This window comes from Aulonocara sp. 'chitande type north' Nkhata Bay, linkage group LG3 (assembly GCF_057382095.1).
Source record: "Aulonocara sp. 'chitande type north' Nkhata Bay isolate Kocher_YH1m ecotype deep benthic linkage group LG3, A_spYH_male_GT1.1, whole genome shotgun sequence".
NCBI lineage: Eukaryota > Metazoa > Chordata > Actinopteri > Cichliformes > Cichlidae > Aulonocara > Aulonocara sp. 'chitande type north' Nkhata Bay.
In genome coordinates this window covers 45,648,379-45,666,048 of record NC_141346.1, presented here as the reverse complement: position 1 = coordinate 45,666,048, position 17,670 = coordinate 45,648,379, and the positions used below count along the sequence as shown (strand labels likewise).

The following is a 17,670-nucleotide window of genomic DNA, read 5'->3' as shown; positions in this document are numbered from 1 at the left end:
TGATTGGACATGGTTGGAAAACCTTAAACTGCAAGTGTGCTTTACAAATTGCGATCTCCAGAGATAAACCTCAGACCTAAATCAATACAATCGGCAGGATAGTGACGTCAAATCTAATTAAGATTGCTTTTGTGGCACAATGGTACCAATCTGTGTTGGGTGGGCCCAGTGTCAGCATGGGCTATTGCAAGGTTATTTTTCTTTCATTGTTTGAGGCTTAGAGACACCTCCAGAGGGATCCCTATAGCCAAGACACTATTATCTGGCTAAGGTTTGGGACAATCACACTGTCCCTCTCTCATTTCTTGTAAAGGTCCCTCTTCAATTAATCTCAGAGCCAAATCTTTTTATTCTCTTCTGTACCAACCCCATGAAAAGAGACTTTTTCAAAAGAGATTGTGAGCAGGTTGGCTTTCAGTGTTAAAGGAGAACAAAGAGGGATTATGTCATATAAGAGTAAACTGGGGAAGAGAGGATGTAGCCGGGCGATTCTGATTGTGTATAGATAATGCTGTGCTGTTACATCTGACAGAAAGTGTTTGGCTTGGAAGAAACATTTCACAGACTGATCTCTACATTTCAGTTTGGTCCAATTTTTCATTCAATTTAACTAAAACCAATCCCAGTGTGGCGTCTGTGTGCAGATTTCACAAACTATGCAGTCAGTGCGAAAAAAACTGTAACTTTAAATTACACAATACTTAGTTTCTGGGCTAGGTTCTATTTTCTAAATTCTATTTTCATTCACTTTCCTATGCAAAAATCCGAGAAGGACCTGGACCTGTTATATCTGCAATGTAACATTGCAAATATAGTGTTGCTTGTTCTGCCACCAAACTCTCCAAGCTCCTCATGGCATGATTACTTTCTGACGTTATTATTATTATATATATATGATGCAATCGTTACCTTAGGACTCATTAATACATTTATTTTCCAGTGTGTTGTGTTGTTACACAATTCCAACAAAAACAGAAAGAAATGGAATAATATCTTTGCAGGCATAACTATTTACCTATATTTACCCATGTAAGTATTTCCGCATTGTTTGAATATTTGACTATGCTCAATATAAACATTCCTATTAACATTATATAACTGAGGAAAAATAAGAAAAAGCATGAAAGGGGCACTTTTAAAAAAATCTTGTCATAGATGATAGATTTCTCACCTACTTTTGTAGGTTTTCCTATTGTTTGTCTTGGCTATGAGTAAATGCTGAAGTCTGCAAAACCAAAAGTCCCAAAGGAAAACGGGTCACATGAAACTGTTTTACAGATTTAAAAAATCCGCTGTGTGAGTGAGTTTGCTGAGAAAAATAAACCCCAGAATACATATAGAGGTTATTAATTTTTCTGTCCAGTGCTGAGTTATTAGCTATATTTCAGATGCGATTGATTTCATTCCTCCTGAACAAGAAAATATTAGATCATTTAAGCACATAGGTTTATCTGAATATAAACTTCAGTGAGTACACTGTCAGCCTAATCATTAGAAATTGCTCCTGCTGATTACATTATCACACTTATGTAAACTTTACCAAATTCAAACACATTCAGAAAATCATCAAAATCAAAGGAGTCCAATACAGTATCGACTAATTCTAGTATTATGGTGTAATGCTGTTAGGTTTTTCATTTCTTCTTCGCACACCATTAAGGAAGGAAGCTAGGCTAACCTAAGCTAGCTTCCTGCCTCATTTAAGCTAGCGTAAATGACATAATAAAAATACCTTACCATCGAACACAGCTCCTTCTATAAGCTTCAGAATTTAGTCCAAAATCAATAGTCAACATCACAGTGGCTACGTTCCACTTTTATTTTTATATGTATGTTGGTTTTTGGTTTTTGATTTTCTTTGATGGACTCAACAAGATTGCTGCTTGAAAAGTGGACAGGTGAGCAATATATGAATTTAAAAAAAAGTTATGGCTTGTTTTATGAAGGAAATGCATTCAACAAATTTGTTAAAAATCAAAGATAAAAAAATGACCATTAATGCTGTTTGTTACTCTAATAAAAAAGAGCATTACTGCAAAGTCAAACAGTCAAACTCCTCCTAGAGAGAAATTACCATGTCCACCCCACTGTTTTCATCTATATATGCACATTTGTACCGAAACCAAGCGGGATTCTCTGGGGCCGAGAGACGATGTTGAAGCACGTGTCAAAAACCTGCACTTTATTTAATGGTCATTTGAGGCTTAATGCTAAAATGACTTAACAGCATTGGGAAGCAAACATGACACAGGTCACGAAAACCCACCCAAAGGTTTGTGCTAATGCCGGGGATCAACAATGGGCAAAGCTACAATAGCTTGCCAATTAACATCATTTTAGGACATTTCTGACTATGGGTTTGATTTTTAAATCAGAATACAATTCTAGACATACTCATTTATCCCATCTCCCTTTCTTTCTTTCTTTTTTAACCACGTGTTTTTGTCTTGGTTAGCAGTACTATAGCAACCCAGGAGCCACCACATATGATGAATCCGTGTGGTGGATAGGATGACTGGAATACAGAGGAAATCGCACCATCCTAATGCAGACAAACTATCGACGCAGGCAATGAGCACAAGATCTTTATTTGTTCATCACTTAGCAGAAATTAGTAGATATATTATGTGTGTCTCTGTGCTGGATACCAAACTTGTTTACCAAATATATTAGCATCTAACTCCACCCTTTCCTCTGAAAATAGTCATTTATAGGTCCAAGAAACTCACGTCAACCTTTACATGTACACAAAGAATGAGAGTTACTCAAAACATATTTATGCCCATATGCAAGCTTTAATTAATTAGATTACATGTAAATTTTTCCTTGTAATTTTGTTACATAAGTACAGTGTAAAACATTTAAGGGATTCCTGTCACATGAAATTTACTTGCCTGTGATACATGCAGTTCACGCCGTGGAGAAAGGTGGGATAGAGAGAGACTCATTAAATCAAAGTGCTGTATAGAGAGCACATTTTCCTTAATAAATAATAATTTGAGTAAATAAACTTTCGATTTAATATATTTCAGTCACATTTCACTCAAAATCTCCCCTTTTTCTATTTTAGTGCAATTTGTGTTTTTCTCCACAAACTTTTATTCGACTGCTGTGTTGCCTCAATGTTCCAACTTGTCACACTGCCTTAACTGCTAAAACTCATTTTACTGATAATGCAATTTATAGACATTAATCATCACACAGAAATATACAGAACATTTATACACGAGTACCGTGCAGTGCCATGGAGATGGCACAAATTGAAACTCAATACCAACTGTATTACAAACTTAAATATTCATCTCCCCATTTCAAGCACTTGAACAAAACAAAATCAACAAAACATCTTGTGTTCATTTGTTAACTAATATTTTTTCCCTAACCAACCCTGCAGACATGTAATCAGTTCAATACAACCTTGAAAAATGCAAACAAGGCAATCGAGTCGGGGCGATTAATTCATTTCTGGATTGCTGCGCCTGACTGAATGTTGAAAACACTAAGATTAATTTTGGAAATTTATATATTTTGTTAAAGTGCTTTTGGAGCGTGCAAAGACAAATGCTTATTTGCACGAAGCAGCCGAGATATAGCGTTACTCTGTGGCCTGAACACACACATGCAGTCAAAGTTGTTTTAAAGTCAAATGGATTGTAATAGGAACCCAAGATGCACTCTGTTCCTTACTCCGAGGATTAGGTAATGTGTAGAACAAAAGAGTTGTGAATAATTTATTGACCATTGCATGCACTGTGGTCATACACATACAAGTGTCATTTTCCGATTCAGTGTGTGAATCTTAGACAGATTACACAAAGACCCTTTTAGCGCTATTAAAACGACTGCAAGGACGTCAAAGTTTCCTTTTATCTTACGTCAAATCTTTAATTCTGATGCTCTTCAGACAGATTTGAAGTTTAGATTTTCTTCACCTCGGGATCAAATCGTCTGCGGCGTGCGTCTTCGTAATCACCGCTCCATTTATAACCCCAGAATCAATTTTTAATGATGTTCTTCACCCGTGCACACCGGAAAAATGCAGCTGTCCACATTTGCAGTTGCTCAGGGATGCTGAGCACTGAAAAAAAAAAAGAATCAGGTGTTTCATGTGATAAATTTTTTTCAGTTGATTTGACAAAGCATTTTGCTGGGTGGAGAAAAGCTACATTATGATATTACTATAGCTTCTAGGGCAACAGTGGAGCTTTTTTCCTTCCTTTCTTTCTTTTTTTTACTTAAAGAAGCACTGTAATGGGGACTTCATCTTTTTTTTCTTCTGGGGCTATTCTATAAAAAGGTGCCAGTGTCTGAGGTCCCAGTGGTACCTATTACGGCAGCCTAGTAGTCATTAATCACAGACGAGTAAGCATTTCAACACAGTGTCCGCCCAGAGTTTCCAATAGCCATTCATTAACAGTTTCCACCACCATCTCTTTTCTTAGTATCTGCCCCCTCCTCTCATTTGCTCCCACCTGGACTCTACAGAATCGGTCCTTTTCTTGCTGACGTACCTGCTTTTTATTGCCGGTGTTATGTATAAAGTGTCGAGAAAGGTGTGCTTTTCTTTTCCATAATATGGGACAGATCTGAAGATAACCTTCGCAAAAGTTCTCCTTTCATGTGCTTTCGCCTGTTCTCTCCCCCCAATCCAAGTTGTTATTTCTTACAAAACCTTGTTACTGTTCATACAGCGTACGGTGTTTATTGTATAGCAGTGAATAGCACTCTGCTGAAAGCTGACAACCTGCCGTCTTTAATTGCATTCATCTGTCTTGGGTTGCGACTAGGGCTGGGTATCGTCACTGATTTCTAGAATCGATTCAATTCCGATTCACAAGGCCCCGAATCGATTCGATCCACGATTCGATTTAATTCGATTCGATTTAAATCTGGGAAATTTTGACAGTCAGAAATATTATAATTCAGATCAGTACATTTACATATTTTTGTATCAATAAAAAGGAAGCTGACACACGCAAGACTTTATCACAGGTGTGAGCATCACAGCAGAGGCCTTTGTGTCAAAGTAGCTGAGGATAAAACACAGAAAAACATGAAGGTGATTTTCCTGGCCTGGGATTTTATAAAAATATTCTGCAGTACATCAAAAACGAAAGAAAACCATTAATCAACATATGAACATTACCTCTGAAGTTACAGAAGTTTTATTAGAGACACGGTTAAGCGTTTTGCATTTTGAATAATTTTAAAAAGTTTAAATTTGTTCAGTATTGAACAGCAGAAATGAGGTTTTCTTTTCGGAAGAATGTAAAAGGGAAAAAACAGCGGCCGACAGCCTGTAAACAACAGTAGACTTGTGCGTAACAAGCAAGCGAATAATGAAGAAAGGGAAACTGTTCTTGAAGTACAGAGAGAGAGCTGTGCATCGCAGTGGAAGCAAAACAGTAAAAGTCTGAGTGAATTCATGACGATGTTTATGTGAAGCGTTTGGATCTTCTTTTGCTGCTGGTTCGGTCAATATTGTTTGGAGAGAGATCAAACTAACAGCTTTAGAATCGGCGCATAAAGGGCGTGCACACAAAGCGCAGACCCGCCGACAGATCAGAGTCAGCGAGCTGTCGGCTTTCAGCCCCGACTGTGAGAAAAGCGACATCTAACTGATTCTGATCCGCGGGTCCCGCTGTGTGTTTAAGTCTTTGTGCAGAATCCGTGTTCCTGCTCTCATTTACTGTCTTAACTGTTTGGTGGTTCTTGAAATTTTGTGAGATTTCACCTGAGATTCTGGCATTTTGGGCAAAATAAATTTATATTAAAAAATCGATTCAGGATTTTAATGAATCGATTTTACGTTATCCAAGCCAGAATCGATTTTAATCGATGAATCGATTATAAGAACCCACCCCTAGTTGCGACCAGGTCTAAAGGTAGCAGGGAGGTAGATGAAGAAAAAGTTTCTGTTTTTTTCCCAAGAAAAAGAAAAAAGAAAGACACCACGGCGCTTTGAAGCTGATGTATAGCGTCACCAACATTACCAAACTTTTCATCCTTAAGCAACTTTGTAGGTACTTTGGTGCAATGAGACGGTATTGCTTCTTCGTGTTTGTAAAAACGTTCGTTTTATATGTGCTGCTGAAACTAATATGTCAAACATCAAGGGAAAGAGTGGCCAGCGGGGGAATTATAGCCATTATTAATGGTCTCCGTGATCTCTCAAGGGTTTTCCATTATAATTATTGACTCTTTTCTTTCTTGTCTTGTGCTTTTTTTCTGTTTTTACTTAAAGCTAAAGCCGAGTCAGCGTCTGGTAAAGGAGCTGCAAAACAGAAAAAGCATCAAAAGCATTAATAACTGTGCGGCTGGGAAGGTGTTTTTGTTGCAGAAACGAAGACCCCCGAACACTGGGGTATTTTTGGTTTGTTTTGATTGGAATCAGAGTTAATTTGATTTAAATAATTTCACATGCGTTAATTAAACTATAAAAGTTTTACGGGACCTTTAAAGTGACTCTTTTGACTGCAAATATCCTTGTTTGTTCTAAAAAACAAACCAAAGTGGGTCATTCAAAGAGGCGTGGGAGACATCTCATTTAAATTTAGCGAACTGCTTTGACACCAGAGAGCAGCTCCTGCTTTAAGAGATCTGTTTGATTGCAACTGGTTCCCTTCCACTCAGTGTGAAGACCGCTTCACCATCAATTTCTGCAGGTGGTAAAAGAGAATTACTCCTATCAAGTGAAAGCCTGATTTTCAGTGCACCTCGTTTGTTACTTTTATGTGTTGTTTCTGAATAGCGAAAACTCATTAACGATTTGGATGTACTACACAGCACCAGCAAAACTACTGTCTGCTTTCCCTTTCCCAAGAAGTCGGGCATCAGGGACGCCAAAGATGGCCAGAAAACTGACATCTAAAACCTGAGTGATTTGGCTTTTGGCTCTGATTGATTAGGCAGGGCCCTGAGCCTGTTCATTGATATTCAGCAGAGAAGGGGTAGACTTTCTTCTCAAGATAATTTGGCTACATTTACAGTGAACCTAACACCTCAGCAGCACCTTACTTAATATCAATCACCTGATGTGGGATATCCCAAAGTGCTGACCAGCACATAAGCTGGAAGATGCCTCCTCTTCAGTTTACCTCACGTCATATAGGACATTAACCCTGAGAGGCAGATTTCCCCTGGCAGCAGCCTAAACAAAATGATTGCTAATCATTTGTCGTCTGGCTCGCTGCAAGACTGTGAGTATAAGTCTGCATTGATTAAATGGGAAGAAAGAGAGAATGAGAAAGTGCAGCCTGCTTTGCTTGACGAACGCATGCGAGAGGTAAAATGTGACAGACGGCAGAAACCGGCTAATCTAAGGTCAAATAAGGATGCGCTTTCATCAGATACATCCACGGCTTGCAGGTGGCAGCGGGCTTTGACGGGGGACTCATTCCACAGTTTTACCGTGACACCACCAGAATTTGTCATTTATAACAGCCGGAAATGAAACGACACCCTACTTTGATTGCTTTGCTAAGGGTCATTTGTACGTGCTGCTAATATTCCAATTATAATATAGAGGGGGGAAAGTAAGCACAGCCTTATATTGTTTGAAATCGAGAGTTTCTGTATGGCGAAGAAATGCAAGGTAAATACCCCTGTGGCCACACAAAGAATGGCAGAGCCATTACTCATATCCCGAAACGAAATGAATAGGCCAAAGTCTACCATACTGCGGCTGCATGAGTAATGCAGGGTCTTGGCTGCTGGTATGTTTCAGAACAGAAGCTAACAGTACTTGCCAATTCCACGATAAATATCAGATAGTCTGGCAGCACATTTTGGAAACTGAGCTTCGTGATGGAGAGGAAATTGCCATCAGGCTGATGCATTGTTAAAGACAAGCAGGAACAGCTGGTGGCCTTTTCCAAGATAATCCAGCTCTTGATGTTTTGGACTTCTTGTTGGTGATAAGAGCCCGTGTCCTCCTATTCCTCTCAGCCGTAAGAGTCCTCAACTTGCTTTTTTGGGGGGGAAATTCGTTGTATTCTCATGTGCAGACTTTACATTCACGACTTGTTTAAATTGCGCGACTCAAAACTTGAAACGATTTGGACACGGAGTCTGGGAGTCTGCATATATGCAGAATCTTAACTACTGCTCCATTAACTCACAGTAATGATGCATGCCATCAGTCTGTTTGTCTGTTGATGATTTGCAAATGGCACACTGTTGCATGCCTTCTGCACTTTCTCATTCTGGACAAAATCAAAGCCCCTCAATTGGAACAGAAGGAGGGAAAAAAATATGAAAGGTGCATCTGAGCTGTACTGAACAAAATGGTCCATGTTGTCAGGGCTCACAGTTTATGAGCAGGAGAAAGGCAGAGAAAAAGGGGTGCGTGAAAGCCCACTGTACCTTTTTTTTTTTTTTCTCTCCCCCTCTTTTTTTTCTACTGTGAAGTGTATTTGTCTGCAGCCCCTTTGCAGTGCTCACAAAGCAGTTTGACGACTGAAGACATGTTTTCTTTATGTGAGATTCAGTCGCTGTGATATGCAGGGAAACTGCTATTTTCTACCCCCAACTGTTGTTTATGGGAAGCAAGTGTCAAAAACTCCTTCAGTTTCCAAAGTGAATTTGATAAAAGTAGCAAAATGAAAAGTGCATGCTCTTATTTTCCCATCACTCGGCTGTGTATGAGAATTCGAAATTTGCTCGTGTGATTCGGGAAGTCAGTTTTTTTCTTTTTTTTTCTTTTTCTCTTTACTTTGAAGTGCGAACGTGCAAAATGTATGCAACTCTCGACACAAAAAAAGCAGATGGATTTCTCAGCTGAATAGGACTATTATTAAATTATATCGGCACACTGAGTTGTGAGGTGTACAGCCTAATTACTATTCTTTTGAAAAACACTGGTGTTATTCTGGGCTCATACAAAATGGAAGACGGTGTCAAGAATACATTTGTTTCTTAAACTCTGAATGCACAACGCATGCAGGCGAAAACTTTGCGAGGTTTGTAGGACAACGTTCAGTCGTCCCTTCAGTTGTGACATTGAACTGATGACACTGACTTACAGTAGGTGTTCGTAATGAGCACTTCTCCTCAACACAAAGAAAGTCGCTTAAGAGCAATATTCAGGCAATATCCCCCTTTGAAAACTGACTGTTGGTATTTCCATTATCCCGTGTAATGAATATCCCCTGAGAATCTGAGCAGCATGATTAACCTTTTCTTGCAACATTAGAACCTCATCAGATATAGTTTCTACAGTACGCTTTTGTCTTGAACCTGTGCGGCAATTTGTGCACCCTCTATCTTCCTAGCCAGCGCTCCGAATTCAGTTTTCCCTGCTCAGATAAGGACGGAATAATACATTTCTCGTGTCAGTTCTGGGAATTACCCCGAGTCTCCTGTTTGTCTCTGACTCTGCTTCTGGAATGGCTGGTTGGGGCTCAGTATCTCTTAAAAATGTAATTAATCGTCAGTGGTAATACGCAATCAAACCTGCTCACACTTATCTGGATGTTTAGCCTAATATACAAAAAGAAAACAGTTTGCCCTCACGATATCAGGTGCCAGGTTAATGCGTGTGTTACAGGTCCGACATTGTAAGTCGATGACAGTTCATTCCTGGATAAACAGGAGAAAGACAGCTCGGATTCACGTGGCAAATACCAAAAAAATAAATGTTCTGGTCTTAGATTTTGTTTCCTTCCACAGACCTAAACAATCTACAGGGGGAAAAAATCACACACTTCACTATATATTCACATTTAACAGACCCAAAATTACAATGCTGTGAATAAATAGCTTCCACTTGATAAAGCAATGTAATTATACTATATACTATATATAAGTATCAAAGTAACCATATGGATAATTAAATAACCACTATTAGCTTTATGCTAAAACTCAATGCCTCAGCTAAAGATTGCACTGTTTTCTCTTTTAAGTCCCTATAATAGGTGGACTGGTATTTATATAGTGTCTTTCTACTTAGCTGAGCACTCAAAGTAATTTTTACTACAATTTTCGTTCACCTAATCGAACACTTCATACGGTGCTTTCATCTTTGCCTAAGTGCTTTCTAACATTCACACATGTACACGCTCCAGTGGATACGCTGCAGGAAACTCAGGGTTCACTATTTTGCCAAAGGATAGCCATCAGATTGGTTAACAACCCACCCTACCACCTGAGCCACAGCCGCCTGAGAAAGTAAAGTATGTATGTATGTAGTCGCAGAAATAGAGGTCTATGGCTCAGTCGCTCATTTCAGGTCACAATGAGTAAAAAACTTCTGTCCGTTTTGTAAATTTCGATCATACTGTGTTTTAAAAAAGAGGACTACTGGGCTATGAGTCATTGGTCAGTGGACATGCCTTTCACGCTCTAACCCACCCCTCTGTCTTCACATCTGTTTCCAAAACACCAATATGGCGATGGTGGAAGCACTCATCTGGATGCTTTACACCAGGACTTCATCTTTTATACTGTCCATGTGTAAAAATCAGTTCACAGAAGGTCTGCAAAGCTGCCACATATGGATGGACACTTAAAATAACATCCCACATTAAAATCCAGGACAGGTTCAAAAGTGCATTTTTTTTCTCCAAATATAATGATGTCATTGTTTTGGTTTTACAGCTCACAGTGCATTTGAAGGATGGAAGTATGGGAAGCTAGAGCACTTAAAACTCTGAATATTTGGAATCAACGTCAGAGTGCATTAAAAGATATTTGAGAAAACTGTAAGAAAGATAAATATAGAAAATCTAACCTGAAAGAAATGGAAGAATATTGAATATTGAATGAAATCCATTGCCACTCTTATATCCTTGTCATCAGAGTAATAGCTCTCTGAACTCTCTGGCTTTAAAAAATGGCATTGACATATTCCAATACTTGGTTGCACTGACAAAAAAATATGGTTATTAACAGCTGCTACATTGTGCTACCTTGATGATCCTAATTGTGATATTTTCAGGTTAAACGTGTTCAATAAAACGTTGCTGAGAAAATGATACACATCATTCTTCAAAATAATTAACGTCTCGTCTCATTACAAGTCAAGGGAGATGATGAAGAGTTCAGGGAGAGTCTGAAGTACATGATATACGCAAGGAAAAAGACAGCGATCAGTCACTGTATTCTGCTTTTCAATCCATTGTAAAAGCTAGAGCATTAGTCTATAATATACTGACAAATACACTCTTTAAAATAAACTACAGTTTTTACAGATTCCGATGTAGTTCTTTACTAGTAGACCAAATCATGAAGCAACCAAGCAAAATACCTTTATTTGGTATCCCCAAGTGTGTTTGTGAAGATTCTCAGTCATCCAGGTCATCGTAGTTTAAGGAACTTGGAAAGAAAAGCATCTGGACTTCTTGGACTTCCTGGGAGTGACCCCAAGAGGGTTATGGACCCCTTATTGATCCTCTACCTAATCACACGAGCCAAGGTGTGAAAATGGGTGTGGGTCACAATCAGCCAAGGTTTTGGGTGAACCCAAAGTGAAACCTGGCCCAAGTCTATCATGTGATTTATTGAAGTCAAATGGCCCAGGACGTGAGTGGCCGTTAAGGCCTCTGGGAAGGGATCTCAAAACTGGATTATAGATGGCAGACAGTTGGTATTGTAAACCGCAACCTCTGTTCAAAGATGGCCGTTCACAGTGGAAATAGATGGCTTCTTTCACTCCTCTTATCTGGATAACCAAGGGCCTTTTGTCAGCAGAAAACTGAGAGTCCAATTAAAGCATCAGAAGTAACTAAGCTGTTATGTCTAACTATCGGGAACCTTTTGAAGTGTGCTGGTTTTGTCATATTTTGCCACTTGTACATGGTTGTACCTTTAGAAAAAATATTTTAATGCTTTACCCTCCCAAAGATTTGGTCCTTTAGATTTTCCCATGTCAAGGAGACAGCAAACTTTAGTCAATACTTCCAGATTTTCTACCTTCAGGCGCTACATTTTCTTTGTGCTCAAAAAAAACCTATCATACAAAGACATGGCAAGAGCCAAGGATCTCTGTTCTATTTTGCAAGCTGTTTGCAGGTATTGCATCAGCAAGTCTCCCCTTATCCTCAGATACTTTATTCACAAATGAACTCGTAACGGCTGCAGACAACTCTGCCCACCCCTGACCTAACACCTCAACGATCCACGATGTGCAACCTAAGGCAACAATCATCACGCATTGTTGTAACATTATTGGGACATCCCGGAGTCTGTCAGAGCTGCTTTCTAATGACTGCCTTCCCTGCTGTGTTGGATGTGCAACTTGTCACTCTACTATGAAATAAAAAAAAGAAAAGAAGCTCGATGAGGCAGGAAACAGTGGAAGGACTCCAAAAGGCTTTTTTTGACGCGTCACTTTCGTTGGTGGAGTCGTAGGTTTGTGGTAGACTTTGACTGAAAAGATTAGGTGGGAAACTTCTCTATATGAGAGTTTGAGAATAATGTGTGCCAGGAGGCAAGAGAGACACTGCATCAGGGACCAATTGACACTGTCAAGATGAAACCTCAGAGGTGTTACATCTGGAGGTGACTTGCACTGAGCGTTTTAAAATTATGCGCACATATATTTGAATATTATCGAGTTCATTCTGTACTGATCTCAAAAAGCATGAAAATCCTGGGAACATGCAAATCACTCAGCCGAAAAGGGTAGAAAGGTCTTTGCCATTAAAGATGATAACCTCTTTGAAATTACAGTATTTCAAAAGAGCACATGAGCACACAGTGGTGGTATAATGTTCAGAAATCTTCACAACACTGAGCTCAAAGTGCATACTAATTGCATCATGCTCCAAAATTTACAAGTGATTATTTAATACCTGACTAACAAGCAGTACTTCATTTACACATTAACAAATCTGTTTTTGAATGTCACATCAGTCCAAATGATGAAACTATCATCGAATTAGAAAGTGCTGATACCACCATACCTTTTTTAAAGCCTCCTTTTGAGGCTCTCCTGCTCTGTTCTTGATTCAACAGCCGATTTAACATTCGACCCAGTTTCAGCGAGGTTCTCTACTGGGACGCAACCCAGAAGTGTCATACTGAAGAACCAGAATAATAAGGCCCTCGACTCTGGAAATGAAGCAAACGATACTCTGTTTATGCTCTGCAGATTAATATACAAGAGTAGCGTATTTCTGTATGGGTGTTCTGCTTATTTTAAGAAGCACACACAGTCATCAGCTTGCATTATTGCAATCAATGTTGATGGGGAGAAAAAAAACAGGCACAGAGACACAGACAGCATAAGTGCAGTGTAATCCAATATGCACACATCTCATTTTGAAGGCTAATTAGGCACACCCTGCCCCGTGGATGTTAGTTTGGTATGGAAATGACAGCCAACAATTTTATGCGACCCTTAGGAATATAATTAGTATTATAATATAATGTAATTAGTCTTACCGTGCCATGTAATCACACGAGGCTTGGAATATCAATAGTTAATGGCAAAGTGGATCACAAACAACCTGATTACATTTTCTAACTTACTTTCAAAGAGCCAGAAGCAGTCTGCCAGCAGGTCTCACTGGGAATTTAATGGTTTTACTGAAGTTAGTGAAGTACATATTGTCTCTGAGGTGAACATGCACCGGCACAAATAGCACTAGTCTAATTATAGGAATTCTGATAACAGCTATGTAGTCCTAGTATGTGTTTAACCAATAGGGAATCATAGAATCTAAACATGCTGCACTGTTCTGCTCCCATGGCTCAAACAGTGTGGAGAATATCCATAAATAGGTTAAAAACAGCTTTGACAACACAAAATTTTTTGTGGTGTGAAAGCTGTTACAGACACTGTACAGCAATTCAGAACAAGACAGTGTTATTTAATTTAATACTATTAATTTTACAAAGTAATTATGTGCCTTCCGTATTTAACTGATTTTAACTTGGGTTTTCAACCACGTGCCACGTCGCTTTCAACTAATTATTATATCCATTTCTGTGATTAGCTCTGATTAACCATTTATTCCTTATTCCTAGCTAAGTATTCAGTTTTTTAGCCATTTATTCAGCTATTTCATCTGTGTATCCATGTGCTTTATTGAATCTCTTTCCTACTGTGTATTATAAGCTTCAATGTATTTCACAATTATTTAGGTAATCCTGCTGTTTAGCTATTCTTTCAGCTAGCTTTTTCACTCTTTTCTTTCTGTTAGCCATTTTTATCTGTTAGCTTATTTTTTTAGCTACGTATTTGAGTTATTTTAATTTAGCCAAGCCTTTTAGCTGCATGTCACTAATCTACTACACAGTATATAGCCTACATAAACAATTCATTTAACATTTCAGTTACTGTTAACTATTTATAAATACCTTTAGCGAAGGATTTAGGCTACTAGCTAGGTGCTTCATTTTTCACTATGAGCCATTAGCATTTAGCTTTATGTTGTTTAGATCTTTCTGATCAGTGTTCAGCTCAAGATATTTGGTGTGTGTTATAACAACAATATACATTATTGTTATACATACTGGAATATGTATATTGTAGACTTTAATAACAATATACAATACAATATAGAATACTTTTTCTTATTACTTTTACATTTACTTCATTGTTATTGTTTGTCCTTTAAATGCGCCAGATGCGATGTGCAAACTCACCCCTTATGCATGCAGTGTAATGAAACAAATAATTTCTTCTGATGGATGTTGTGATGTTTTAATCATGTCTCTAGTATTATGATTTAGGTGGTATAGTTAGCATGGCTGAAAAAAAAGTGAAAAGGATTTGTGCTTTCTGTCAAAAATAAAATGTTGTCAGTGATGACGTGTGAAAAGACTTTGCATTGAGGCTGAAGCTAAAAGTGCAAAGAAAATAGTTCTGAAGATTCATGTACGACTACAAGCCTCTCTGTTATCTAGGGCAGCTTGCTGTAAATTACACTGCCTCTGTAGTGGTTTTTGCCTATCTTTGCGAGAGTATTCCTCTCTCCAATCATGTTTCCACCATCCACTCTCCAAAGTGTTACAGCCATAATTAGCCTAGATTAATGAGGAGGGCACTTGAACATGAAACATATGAATAATAAAGGTGGTGTTATACAAACGCTGTTTCATCTTTCATTAGAATCTTACGTAGAGCTCTTGTGGGACAGTATAGAAGCGTGTTATCGGATTTATCAAGGCCGTTCTTAATATCTGCGCCTATAAATGTTGATAAATGGGTTAACCATATATTTTTCTTCCTTGACAGTTTGCGATGTAAACCAGTTTTTATGTAAACCTTATAAATCTATCAAGGCTTATTTCCCTTCCTTACGCCATGGGCCATTTCTTTCTTATCTCTGTGTGATTTTTGCAGAAGAAATGATCACTATTCGAAATTAATTAAGTGCTGTAACCTCATTGCACTTGAATATTGCTTGTGTCAAAATTTACTCTGATAACAGTAAAAAGTAGGTCAGTTAAGTGTAATCTGACTAAACATCACAGTGTTAAATTTTTCACAGGGTAAAGAGAAGAATTGAGATACGTTGTTATACAGCCTCGTGACATAACTAATAAATTAAAGAATCGTTTCAGTTTATGACATACAGTGCATTAAATTATTAGCGTATATTCATGCCAAATACCATCATCGTACTCTGGGTAAGCCACACGGAGCATTGTGAATATGTTCTATGTAGACAAGCACTTTGCTGCCTGTGCAAATAACTGATTATCAATTATAAATATATAACTGCCTTCCCTGCCTTACAAGAATTACCCAGAAAAAAGGACAAAACCACCACAGCAAGTGTCCACAGAGTTTATGTTGTAATATTTAGCCGTATAAGTCCCATAACCACCCACTTTTAAAGCATTAACAGCAGGAATAAACCACTATCACTAAAGGAAGACAACATGCAGCTCATAAACATTTTAAAGCAAAGAGGGCTGCATAACTTTTACACACCGCGTAATGCTCTTACCCAACACTCACACAAAACACAGGGGTTTTAGCTTTTCTCTGGCATATCAAACATCAGTGAGTCAGAATGCTAATTTCTCTGGTATGGATGTGAAGCAAAGCCAGTGAGCTAAATTTCCTAGACCACCAGGTTTATGCAAATGAAAAACATTAAAGATGAGCTAAAATACACTATCCACGGCTGCTACCAGAGATACATTTGAACATAAGTGGCGACAACGCATATGCTTATGCATGTGAGATGCAGTGTTACTGTAAACAGCTATCACCACATTTTTGCAGGAAAGGACTGCATAATGAAGCTGGAGCTGTCACTGATCTTTGACTGCCCTTTTTTACTCTTTATTCACGGCATAACTGACTGACTTGCGATCTTTGCAAACAAGACCATTTTCCCTTCAGTAAAGTACAAATACCGGTACAACAAAATAAATTTACTCTTTTGTTATTTTCATCCCTGCTCATTAATTATTGATCCTAAGTCGGGAACTGCAAGCATCGTGTTTAACATTGAGTAACCCTTTAGCATGGTCTCCTACACCAGTGGTCCCCAACCGTTTTTGTGCCACGGACCGAACAATATTTTCACGGACCGGCCTTAAAGGTATCGCCAATAAATACAACAAAATAAAATTATACGACCAAGACAAAAACTGTGGTATTTTGTAAATATTAAAATAAACACGAATTCACTGTGTAATTGTGTAACTTAGCAGCGTCCTCCTAAAATGCGCCAACAACACTGAGAGTAACATCCTCCTCTCTGCCCCTTAATGCTCTCTGGTTGCTATGGAAATGTGTAAATATTCCTTTCAAAATAAGACGCACAACTACAGCAGAGGAAAAACAAAACCCTGAAAACCATCAATTTCACACCCGAGCCTCAACACTCACGGCCCGGTACCAAGCGACTCTGGTCTGTGAGCCCAGGGTTGAGGACCGCTGCCCTAGACCAGCGCTCCCCAAACTTTTTTGCGCCACGGACCAGTTTATGTCCGACAATATTTTCACGGACCGGCCTTTAAGGTGTCGCGGATAAATACAACAAAATAAAACCAGTACCGATACCAAAAAAAGAAGATTTAGTCATAACACATGGAAAAAGACCCAGGGAAACCAAGTTAACGATAAAGACAATACAAAAATTACGATAAAAAAAACAATTAAAAATCTTGAAAACCATAAATTTCACACCGAGGCCTCAACTCTCGCGGCCGGGACCTAACGACTCACGGACCCGTACCGGTCCATGGCCCGGGGGTTGGGGACCGCTGCCCTAGACCATGAACCAAGAACTGAGACAATTCACCATTTAACTTAGACCATAATTTTTTACCTAAACCTAACCAAAGCAAAAATCAAATGTAATTCAAACTCCTGCCTTCCAGCTGGAAGTCAGGAATGTGACACTAAGTGAATGTAAGAATGTGTTAATTACAACTGACCCCTTTACAGTTAATTAAACCCATGGGAATCTATGGGACGTCTGCTAAGAGAATTGAATATCCAGCTCTATGAAATGATCATAGTGCAAACACTGGCTTTTCTTTACTCAGTTAGCAAAGCTGTACCAGCTCACATATAAACTATATAAACATCTACACAATATATTTACAGTATGTGTGTGGATTTAAGAGCAAAGCCTCTTTGCTTTGGATTTGCTTTGAGAGTGACTCTAATGATAAATTTGACCACCACGATCACTAAAACTGCCACGTTATAGTTTTTTTTACATTTTGTAACTGTGTTCTAGGGTTATGAGGACTTGTGTT

General features: G+C 38.6%; 1 long non-coding RNA gene across 1 annotated transcript in view; it reads right to left on the bottom strand.

Annotated features, from left to right (window-relative positions):
• The window catches only part of LOC147335862 (uncharacterized), a 42,102-nt gene extending 27,706 nt beyond the window's left edge, over nt 1-14,396 (bottom strand). Inside the window, exons 1-2 of the long non-coding RNA XR_015128611.1 lie at nt 14,302-14,396; nt 12,903-13,050 (exon numbers count right to left, since the gene is read on the bottom strand). This is a non-coding gene — a long non-coding RNA (uncharacterized LOC147335862). The remainder of the gene's footprint in view (nt 1-12,902; nt 13,051-14,301) is intronic.
• Between the last annotated feature and the right edge of the window lie 3,274 nt (nt 14,397-17,670).